Source organism: Humulus lupulus, chromosome 5, assembly GCF_963169125.1.
Source record: "Humulus lupulus chromosome 5, drHumLupu1.1, whole genome shotgun sequence".
In the NCBI taxonomy this organism is placed as follows: domain Eukaryota; kingdom Viridiplantae; phylum Streptophyta; class Magnoliopsida; order Rosales; family Cannabaceae; genus Humulus; species Humulus lupulus.
This window is the reverse complement of record NC_084797.1, coordinates 188,402,360-188,414,466: the sequence shown is the minus strand read 5'-3', so window position 1 is coordinate 188,414,466 and position 12,107 is coordinate 188,402,360. Positions and strand designations below refer to the sequence as shown.

Genomic DNA, 12,107 nt, shown 5'->3' with positions numbered 1-12,107 from the left:
CTCAAATTCTCTCTCTCAAGCTAAACCATTCAAACCAAGGGAAATTTGGGCTAGAAACTCAAGGATTTGAGCTGGAATCTTGGAGACTAATTCAGTTGCAATCTGGTGGTTCAGACAAAAGTTGAGGTAAGTTTTGAATTATGATTTTAGCTGTTTAATTCTGTAGTTTTTGGCTAGGTTTTAAGTGTTCTTGGGTTCTTGATATTGAAGATTGAATTGAAGTTTTGGGATGAGGATTTAAGCTAGGTTCTTGTTGGGTTTTGCTACTAGGAACATGTTAGGGTGTTTGTGATAGTTAAATTATGGTTTTGGGTTGATTTATTTGAGGTTTAGTGGTTGGAAATGAGGTTTTTTCTGGGTTCGAAGAGGCGGGTCGTGGCTCTGTTCTTGGTGTGACGCGGCCCTCTAGAACAGATGGGAGCCGAAATGAAGGGCAGGTCGCGGCATGGGGTCACTACAAGAAAAGCTACTTTTAATAAGACCGAAAAAATATTATCAAATACATACCATAACACTTTTCTATGTGTTAAGGAAAGCAATGTTATCGTAGGTTGGAGCACTTTGCATAAAACTTTTTCTTAGTTATAGATAAGTGTTATTGTATAGTGTACGATAACAATTTTGTTGTGTTATTTTAATAAATGGATAAGTTTTTCGTGCTACTATTTATAGAAGACTATATAACACATTTTTGTACTTATAGAGTAGTGTTATGGCACACTTTATAATAACACATCTTCTACATTATATAAAATAACTTGCATAACACAATTTTATTCTTATTCTAACCACAAGTGTATACAAATCCAACATTTTTTCCTTGCAAACAACTATAGGAGAAAAACAGTTATCCTTGAAGCCAAACAAGATAATATAAATAATATATTTTTTATTAATTACTTAAATAGAATTACAATATTTAGCCTTGTTTAGGCTTCAAAATTAATCAAGGAAACACACTTCGAAACATTCAACAAGTCTTGATGCTCAAGAAGCACATAGTCCATGTTCTTGTCCAATACATTACAAGTCAAACAATCAAGAATATCTAGTCCGAACTAATTCATCTCTACTAAGTGCTACACTTCGAAGATCAAGACTTGGTTTAATAACTTCCTCACGTGTGATCATCACACACAATCCTATTATACCTACACATTGTAAACATAGTAATTTAATCGTTACCATAATAAGACCTATCAAAACAAAAGTTAAAGTTGATATATGTAAAAGAGAAAAGCAATTGCATGCATAACATATATATAGAAAGTAAGGATCCTTTGGCATTGTCTGAGAAAATAAATGTGAACCCTACTTTCAATGACTTTGTTATTTCCTTCCAAGAACCTCAATTGGTTATAGATGAGATATTGAAAATAAAAAAGAAAAAAAAGGAACAACTCAGTATGAGGAAACTAATTCAGTGAAACAAAGACTTTATTGAAAATTCCATTCATTTTTTTTCTTTTAATAGAAACATATAATAAATGAAAATAAAGGACATTTCTTTCATTGATAAAAAAAACTAAGTCATTGCTATCAATACTGAAAAGAACTCAAAAATAGTTAAAGAATAAAAAGTAATACCAAAAAGCAGAGTATGCAGTAGGAGGATAGCTTAGTGTCTCTTCAATTGCTCTTTCAAAACATAGCTTAGCTGACTATGTACCTTGTTGTCACTGGTTTGAAAACAATGTCACATGTAAAGAAAAACAAAAGTTCCACCAAAGAAAATGTCCTATATTAACAAGGGAAACCAGACAGATTGATAATAAATTCCATAAGTGCATACGATAATTAGTTTTCAGATTCATTTGATAGTATTTTAGTCCATACATGAAACATGTGGTTCATTATCCTCATAAAGATCATGTTCCCACTTGTTATCTTGCCTCTACCCGTAAAGAAAATAACATATAGTCAGTTATAGTGCTCTTCCAAACCTCAATACCTAAAATATCTAACCATTAACAAATGAGAATCTTTCCAGAAACTCTACTGAAACCCCATTATCCAATAGCCAAGAGTAATAAAAAAATAAAATTTTGCAAATATCAAATGCCAATATAGAAGCCTTGCAAGGCAATTAGGACTTTGATATCCTTTGTCTAATTGGCTTGAATAGAAAATTTTGATATAAAATCATGTAAATTAACAACATACCTGAATAAATGTAACAACAAAATATTTGGCACTTGCATAGCATAAAATTATAAGGTAGGGGCTCCAAATGTATTAGCCACAAAATTGTAAGGTAAGACCTCAAGATGTATTAAGCTAAAGTCAGTGGACAGTGATCACATTATCACCCTCCAAAATATGCAACAAGTTTCCAAAACTGTGTTTAAAAGAAAGATTATTATGTCTAAAATATATCATTTATAGCTTGACTTATCAAACCATAATCCATAAATGAAAGCTACTAAAATGCATTGTTTTACCATGTCTTAATATAAAACAATGCATTGCGTATATAGAGTAAAATTAGACCAATTGCAAGAGATACTAGATTAAGACCAAATCTTTCTGCATTAGATACTCCTATGGAACATAGTCAGAATATAAAGATTAACAATCTGAAATCCAATATATACATTATGAAAATAATCAATTACAGTATTATAATTGTAGCCAAGCCTAATTCAAAACATACCCAAATCAACGCAAAATTTCCAGCTGCAAACAAGAGAAAAGAAAAATAAGTCAATTTATTTTTCAATCTAAATATCAAAAGAACATATATAAACTAAGGAAACTAATTTAATAAGACAGTCAATAGACATACAATGAGTAAACTCAATGTAAATTTAAAAATAATATACCCATAGTGTCAAGAAGAAAGAAATCTCATAATTGTTGGTTGTTTCCTTTACAACTTCTTAATACATTACCAAAGTTTAGCAAAACAAACATGTTTTTGGGTTTTTAAAAAGCAGTAATGAAAGGGGACCATTTTATATATGTTTTTATTTTCCCAATACTCTTCCATAGAAAATAGTTACAAAGTACATCTAAGACTACCAATAAGAAATAAGTATCTTGTTCTAAAAAAAAAGACCATCAATAAGTATCTATAATTTAAGTGGTAAGTATGCTTGCAACACAAATATATCAAGAATGTGACTTTTGACCTAAAATGACTGATAAAAAATAAATGAATTTGTGAAAAGCTTAAGGTTTGGGGAGAAAAGTAAACCAACAAATATAAATACATAAATATATTATTAAAAAAATGGATAAATGACATCACAAAAAACAAGTTTCCATGCTCTTTAGTAATGACATTTATACCTCAACAAAAAAAAAACTCTTACTTAAGCATTTTGGTACTCACACGTTAGTGTACTTACATTACACATATAAACACAAAAATTAGATCAAATTCAAACATGGAAGCAAACAACAGTATAATAAAAACCATAGATGTAGTATAAAAACCCCAATTAGCAGCTGAAATTCCGTTTTTAGTAATTACCAAATTAATTAAACCAAGTAAATTAATTAAAGTGCGGAATGGTAATTAACTGTTTACACAGATTATAGTTTTGTCTGGACAGAAACCAAACTTGTCACGACAGAAACTGAACACAATAAAAAGACAGTGCAAAACAATAAAGAACACAACAAATTTTTACAAGGTTCAGAAACCCTTTCGGATAACCTACTCCTTGGGGCCACGCCAAGAGAATAAAACCAATTAATAAAGAATCACAAGTACAAAAACATTGACTTAAACAAAACAAGACTCCCTCTTGAGATTTGCCGCAACTTGTTGTACTTCTCTTCACTAATCTGATCTTTGATTGAAACGCTCAACCACTTGAACTCCCTTCAATGGCCAGCGAGTGCTTGCATTCTCCCGACGCAAGGCTTGTAAAAAATCTTCTCCCGAAGACTATAAACGTTGTGTTCAAATTACAATGTGTATTCACTCATGAACATGGTATAAACTCACCACTAAAAACTAAACACACATATTACTACAAGATCACGTGAATACTTATGATCTTGAAAACAAAGAAGAACTCTCACAAATCTTACAATTATGCTCACAAATAATGCATCTAAGAGTTCACTTTTCTCACTGCCTTTAGAGCCCTATTTATAGAGTCTTTTTCGTGCTCACAAAGGCAGAGAAAGAATTCTTCTAATAAAGGCAAGAATCACAGAAGTTATTCTTGATTGATGAAGAGTTGCCTTTTTTAGAAAATGTTGATCCGACAGATGCGATATCGGTGGGGACAGCTCAGACCTATGTCGGATAAAAAACAAGCTCAAAAAGGAAACAACAATTAATGACATTAAGAACCAGTTTCCTGATTGCAATCCTTGAGCTGCACGAAAATATATCAGCAAATAATCCAAAAATAACTTTGGGTAAGTACTGAATATTTGCAATATACTTTGTTTCCTTTATAAACAAAATGAGACAATATATGCTAAATAAGGAAGCATATTATTGACCAAAAATCACACAAAAGGAAAGAGGGTTTCCGAAAATTGGAATAAAGGAAACCAAATATTTCCAAACAAATCCGAAAAATATAATAAAGGAAAACATCTATTTTCGAAAATTATAATAAAAGGAAAACAAATATTTTCGAAAATTATAAAAAAAAGGAAACAATTAAATCAACCAATTTCTCTTTTAAGAAAAAAAATATTTCTATAAAAATGCCAATTATAGGATTTACAGCAGCAATACAAGAACTACAAAAACACATCGATATACAAAACAACAAAATACATTTTCTTCGCTATACTTGAATGCTACTTTAGTTTACTCTATTTTTTATACTTTGGATTCAAAGTATATCTGTTGTGAAAATCATGAAATAAGACAAAGAAAATTATTACAAGATTAAATTTTTTAAATATAATGAAGCAGAAAGATTAAGAATCAATATAGAACAAACTAGATATAAATAAAAAAATAGATTAAAATACGCGAGTGAGAGAGCTAGGCCAAATACGTTGTATTGAAATAATATTAATATGTAAGAAGAATAACCAAAAAAAAGAAGAAAAAAATGTTAGAAATACTAATAGATGAATCAACTGAGTAACACTCAAACAAAAATGAATACCACTAATTATTGTTCTGTAATAATTACTACAAAGCAGCCAAGTAGCACTCAAACAAAAAATGCTTAACCATATAAATAAAGATGCATAAAATTTCCTCATGTTTATCTTGGTCAAGTAGGATGAAAAATGATTAAAGCATTGGTTCATATAGTAATATGATATAGAACCAAATCAATACAAAGAAAAGAAATTTTTTCAACAAAAACAAATCAATATGGCAGAGATAGTTATTAATATATTGTATTATCAATATTTCAGTAAAATCAAACACATTAATCAATTACAATCATTTCTGACTCAATAATGAAATAACATAAGCAATAATGATTATCAAAGTGACAACACTACAAAAGAATTGATCAAATACTGACACCTTTCTTTGCATCATTATCTATGGTTTCTTTGCATCCTTTTCACAAACACTTACAAGGCATCGACCATTAGTTTATGAGTTCTACATTAGAAAGTTTCCCTAAACTACTATCTAGCTCAAGAAGACAAACAAGCATCTAAAACTAAGCTAAAAAACTATACATACTAATAAACTAACCTTGACATTTCCTAAAGTTTCATGAAAAGTTTAAGAGAAACAATCAAGAATAGACATAAAAAGGAAGTGAGGAAAACAAGAGAAGCTTACATGACAGAGAATGACCAACAAGGTCTAGAGAGACTAGCTTAGTTCACCGATGATAAGATTGAGGAGGGAGATAAGGTAGTTTCTCAGCCATTACACTTTATTTATTTATCAACAAAAACAAAAACTAACTACTAATCTCATATATTTATCAACTGCAGATCATATATATAAATAAATACATATATATATATATACCACAAAATCAAAATTTGTTTTGGGTGATTTTCTTCTTAGCAGATCAGAGAGAGAGAGAGAGAGAAAATAAAGTTAAAACTAAAATAAAATGAATAAAAAAAAACACATATATAGCATTGATCATCCATAGCAGACACTCAATGTATACACATGAGGCAACTTTTTAGAAGAGAAAAGAAATTGTACAACTTAAAAAAAAAAATCAAGCAAACTAGCAAGAAATTCCTAAAGAATTGCATTTTAACAATAATCATGCACCCCAAAAATATTTGGAACTACGAGTTGCATATATATATATATTAAGTATTTGTTGCATTTGTTATGTCTGCACTTAGAACTGAAGTCATATAACTCAAAAACCATCAGAAGAGCTTCAAATGTATTAGAAAATGAATTCAAATGTGAACCAAAAAAAGTTTAAATCAATATTGACTAAACTGTACCTGATTTGGCCAAAACAAGTTAATATTTTTTGGAAAGAGTGGTGATATAGACAGCAAAGCACCTGCGGAGCAATACCAACAAGAGATATATTAACTAGAGAAATGCAATACATCCATGAACAAGACACAAAATTCCTATAAATTAGTAGAATGTAATAAGAGTAGTACACTTTGATTCATATCATTTTACTAGTAATTCAGGTTGTTAAAAATATTTTTCTCATTAGCATAAAAATACCATTTGATGAACCTAAAAGTAACATAATAAAATTAACCCACAATTTTGCATACAAACCAAAACCAAATTGAACTTCGAACCCAATTTCCAAATCACAAAGGCTAACCATTCCGACTCATCTCACCTCCTTAAGAACTCATTCACAACCTATAACAATAAGCTGCAATCCATCAATATACATAATATTTTAGTAACAGTCTCAAATCTAAAGAAATAGAAACATAAGAAAAAAAAATCAAATAAAAGAAATGAGATAACAAATTACTTGGGCTCTGAATTCATCAGCAAGTTCTCTCTAGGAATTCAGCCAGGAGCTCCCTCTCCAATGAGGTATATTGTTAGAGAAGTGGCATCACAATGAAGCCCAATCCCCAATGTTCTCTGTAATCTTGGCAAAGGGAACAAGCCTCAAATTTGACTAAGCAAAGAACTGAAAAATAGAAAAGCAATCATTATTTTAAATGAATAGAAAAAAACAAAGCATAGCTTAAATTAACAACTTATTATCATCCATCACTATGAAATATATATATACACACATGGATCAATCAAGGAAATTTGACGAGCACCCATTTACACAGCAAGGACCTTATTATAGAGTTGTAGAAACATAAATCTTAAACAATCAATTACTTAGACTCTTTACATTTAATTTAAGATAAAGTTCCTAAAAATAAATGCATAGAACTAATAGTCCAAACTTTGAACTTTAACATCTAATCATATGCCTTGGTTGCCGGTCTAAATGGAAAATACTTTAATATACAAACAACAAGAACAAAGCTAATAGGACAATTAGGAACCGCATATCACAAACCCAGGTTCCCTCTATGCAGCCATTTTACAACAAAGAAACAAATCCAAATAAAAGGAATAAAATTAGGTATGCATTAATTTTAATCGAAGTCAATCTAAAAATAAATCAGCACAATAATCAAACCCACAAAATACCTTTTGTTGCAGCAAATCCTTGTTGACCTCCCCGCCGCACGCCCAAAGCCACGTGCCCCCACCATCCTGCAACAAACACAGAAAGTGCGAATGAGAGAGGGTGTCGGTGAAAGAAAGAGAGAGCGACAGAGAAAGAGAAATAGAGCTACCTCGAGCTCTCGGAGGGTTGCGACTTCCTGTGAAGATGGTGGTGGCACTGCCTTCCCGTGGTTGAGAGTGATGGTGGCGCTGCCTTCCTACTGCGCATTGGAGGGAAGAGAAGTGGAGTTACTGTGAATTTGGGAGGGAAGAGAAGTGGAAATCGTGGCTAACCCTAAAACGTTAAAAGGGCCTTTCTTTTTGTTTTTGATGAGAGCTGATGAGAATATTTTGTGTTTGTTTTTGCTTTTGTTTTTTTGTTTCCCTCCATTTTAACTTTACCCAGCCATTATTTTTTGTTTCCCTCCATTTTAACTTTACAACTTTCTAGCTTTTTAGGTTACCTATTATAATACTTTTCCAATTAGCTTATAATTATGTATTATAGAAAGAGATATTTGGTGTAGTGGGTGTGTAGGGTCGTGGCGCGTGTCTGCTGCATGGGGAGGCTGGGCCTTTGATGGGAGGCGGGCCGCGGCATGGAGGGCTTAGGGCCGCAACTCTTAAGAGCATTTTTGGCTTTGAGGAGGTTTTAGGTGTGGGAACTTAACCTAGGGTGCTCGAGATCGATTCCACTACCATGTTTGGTGGAATTCAATGTTCTGAAGGCTAAAACTTGGTCTGGAAACCTTTATTCAATTATTATTGATGGAGACCCCCCTTATCTTGGTTGTGACTAGGTGTACACTAGGGCTCGGGAAAGGGATCATGCTCAAGGGGTCATTTCTCGTAATCAGAGCGCTCAGAATTAAAGGAAAGAAAAACGCACCCGGTTGTATGACCATGTTGGGACTAAGGGTTCCCTATACCTGTATACATTATTGTACAATGGTATTATGCCATGTGAACATGAAATAAACGACCTAAGAGTGCCAGAATTAATATTGGTGCACAAGACGCGGCTCAACCACTGGTAGTTGAGGACAGCTTAATATTCACTGAGCTCGGTTTATGTAACGACCCAACTATTCTAGACCTTGGACCATTAATAACTACTATACTAATCTTAAGAAAACGTACATATGAAATAACCATAACTTTATTTAAAAACTGTAAAGTAAAGGTTAAATACATAAAAATTCATTTAGGATATGGGATCCCATTGTTTTGAAAATAAAATAAAACATAACTTAAATAATTTGGTTACAAAATTAAGTGCGGAAAAATAATACATAGAAATCATAACTAAAAGACTAAAAAAAATCTTCATCCTCTAATTGAACGCTCAGTCCAACGATTCCATTCTGCCTCATTACACATCCCCAAGCTGCCAAGAATCTTTCCGCTGCCATAACTATTTTCTTGCACATATAAAACATAAATGAATGAGCCTAATGCCCAGCAAGGAAAATCTAACACATAATTCATATACATAAAATTCATAACGTAGCATATAATAAAACATATGTCACACATACTATAATGGCCATTATTACTTGGGGTCCCATAACTAACAAGTCATATGCCCATTAGATTTGTGGGGCTTGCTAGCTAAGCAAGTCATATGCCCATAAATTTATTGGGGCTTGTTAGTGTACAGGTCATATGCCCAAGTCTACAAACATACATAACACACAAATCGTAAGTTAACATAACACATAAATCATAAGATAACATATGGCATAACACATAATATCCTATCCTATTTTCCTTACCAATATACCGGGATGATGAGAACAAAGTCAGGATTTTGGAACATTCCTAAAAACCATAATATAGAGGTGAGTATTCTAAAAGAAATCGATGAATGAACTAAAAACCACCGAGAATATTCTTACTGACAAGAAACCTCAAGTTCGAAGAACTTAGATGCCTAACCAAGAATAGAGAAGACTGAGTTAGGACTATAAAACTAATGAAACAATACTGAAAAGAACTAAGAATAGGAATTCCTTTGAAATTGCTATGATCTAACTACACCTCGAAACCGAAATACACACTATGAACCTTACTTCCCAAGTGTTTATTAAGCTTATAATGATTAAGCTTATAACCCCAGCCCAAGTGTTTATCACTCTATAGTCTCACTGGCACTTGAAAGGCTCTAGTCAATGCTTGAAGAATGAATGAAAATGCTTGGTGCTAGGTCCTATTTATAGAGTTCCAGGAATAAAAATCTTCTTTTTGGCTTTGAATAAAAATAATAAATTTAATTAAAAATATTTGAATATCCTTCAGCCGAAGGTTTAGAAATTGGTCAAATTTTTCAGAGAGATTTAAGGATTCAAAGCTTGATTTTTAAAACAAAAATAATAAAAACAAATAGAGTCCTAACTTCTAACTCCCTAGATCTTGTAACTCTAAACTCCCCTGCAGTAAAATCAACATATCTGGAGTTGTAGGACTATGATTTAGACTCTCTTTATACCGTTAGAAAGCTAATTCAATTATCTACAACTTTATAGAAATACTATTTTTCGAAATGCATAACATAGCTAGGTAAAAAATAGGTCAGAAGTTACAGTATCCTAAAGTTACGAAAAATCTATTTAATTATCTAACCTAATCCACAAATAAATAAAACTATGACAAATGTCATGCTCCTAACATATTCTGGTGAAGACTAAGTCTTATATTTCCCTTATTTTATCATTGAAATAATAATTCCTTAATAACCATGCATATGACAAGTGTCATAATCCTATTGGCTCTATCTAAACCTTATGTTATAATAATTATCATATTAATAACCAGCAATATTAATCAAACCTTATGTTATAATTAATATTCTTAAACTATAGGTTAAAGTTATAAAATCCACAAGTGTTACTACAAGTGTCCAACTAAGTCCCGGTTTGAACCAAAATCCACAGTAATAAACATACTATAACTACTACTAGCTATTACTATTACTACTACTATCTAACTAGCTAAGTAAAGTTCTTGGACTTTACAATTCTCCCCTACTAAAAAGAATTTCGTCCTCGAAATTCACTTACCAAATAATTCCGGATACCGGCCTTGCATGTCCTCCTCCAACTCCCACGTTGCCTCCTGTTCAGAACTATTACTCCATAGGATTTTGACTATTGGAATACTCTTGGACCCTAACTGCTTCATCCCTCTATCCAGGATGCTAACTGGTCGTTCCTCGTAACTCAAGTATTTCTGGAGTGCTATCGTATCGTACTTGAGGACGTGAGACGGGTCTGACACATACTTGCATAGCATTGAGATGTGGAACACGTTGTGACTATCTGCTAGTGTTGGCGGTAGGGCTAGTCTATACGCAACTTGTAGAGTCCAAGAACTTTACTTAGCTAATTGTTTAGTAGTATTATAGTATGTTTAGTGTTATCATTGTTACTTTGGATTTTTGGTTCAGACCGGGAGTTATTTGGACACTCATAGTAGTACTTATAGATTTTCTAAGTTTAACCTATAGTTTAAGAATATTAAGTATAACCTAAGGTTTGATTAATGTGACTGATATTAAGGATTATATTATTATATTATAAGGTTTAGACATCAACCAATAGGATTTTAAGCATATGTTTTGAATGGTAATTAAGGATTAAGTATTTTTGAGGATTAAATTAAATAAGGGTAAAATTTTGAATGTATAGGGTCAGTCAGCAGCTTTGAGCACGTTGAGGGCTTAGTCAAGGCTGTTTAATCCACTCAAACTTAGCTAAAAATGTGTAAATTCGTGTTTAAATATTCTGCGTATGCCGATATATCGCAGCTATAGGGGGCGATATGTCGCAGCACGTAGATACGGAAAACACGAATCGATGCACGGTCGCCTCGGGAACAAAGGTCCAGGCGATATATCGCCTATAGGGGGCGATATATCGCCTCCACCAGCATGAATTCAAATACTTTTGAATTCTTTTCCCTTCAGCCATTCAAACTCCTTCAACAGTCCAGCATCTTCTGAACGAGTCTTCAGCCTCTGCTGAACGATTATTCAAATGATTTTCACTTAAAAAGCCATTATTTTTATTCAAGTAAAATCAAGATATTTTCATTCCCAAACTCTATAAATAGGACCTAGTACCCAGCCATTATTCACCATTTGCTCTAAGTTCAGAGGCTGCTAGTGTTAAGTGAGTGTGAGAGTGTAAACACTTGGTTTGGGGAAAAACTATAAGCTTAAACATCATAAGCTTATCAAACACTTTGGGAAGAGAGTGCTATAGTATTTCGGTGGATGTTAGATTGATCTTGCAATCTTTGAGGTAAACCCAAAACTTTAGTTCTTTTCTGTATTTTTTATGTTATTTCCTTTCTCAAAACCTTCTACTCAGTCCCCTAACCTTATTCTTATTTTGGTTAGGGAATCCAAGCTTTTAAGCATATAAGTAGGTAAGTATGTTTTCTATGGTTTAGTCTTTCCATCTCTTTCATTTCATCTCCTTTCTTTAGACTTACTCTTTCTTATGGTTTTAGGAGTGTTCCAACAATCCCAACT

The 12,107-nt window shown here is 32.4% G+C and overlaps 1 long non-coding RNA gene across 1 annotated transcript; it reads right to left on the bottom strand.

The window, feature by feature from the left end:
- Positions 1-874: 874 nt before the first annotated feature.
- LOC133777944 (uncharacterized) lies at positions 875-7,091 on the bottom strand. The gene is made up of 5 exons (XR_009868924.1): positions 6,729-7,091; positions 6,367-6,428; positions 2,654-2,676; positions 1,588-1,679; positions 875-1,151 (listed from the first exon to the last, which is right to left on the bottom strand). It is a non-coding gene; the product is annotated as an uncharacterized LOC133777944 (long non-coding RNA).
- Between the last annotated feature and the right edge of the window lie 5,016 nt (positions 7,092-12,107).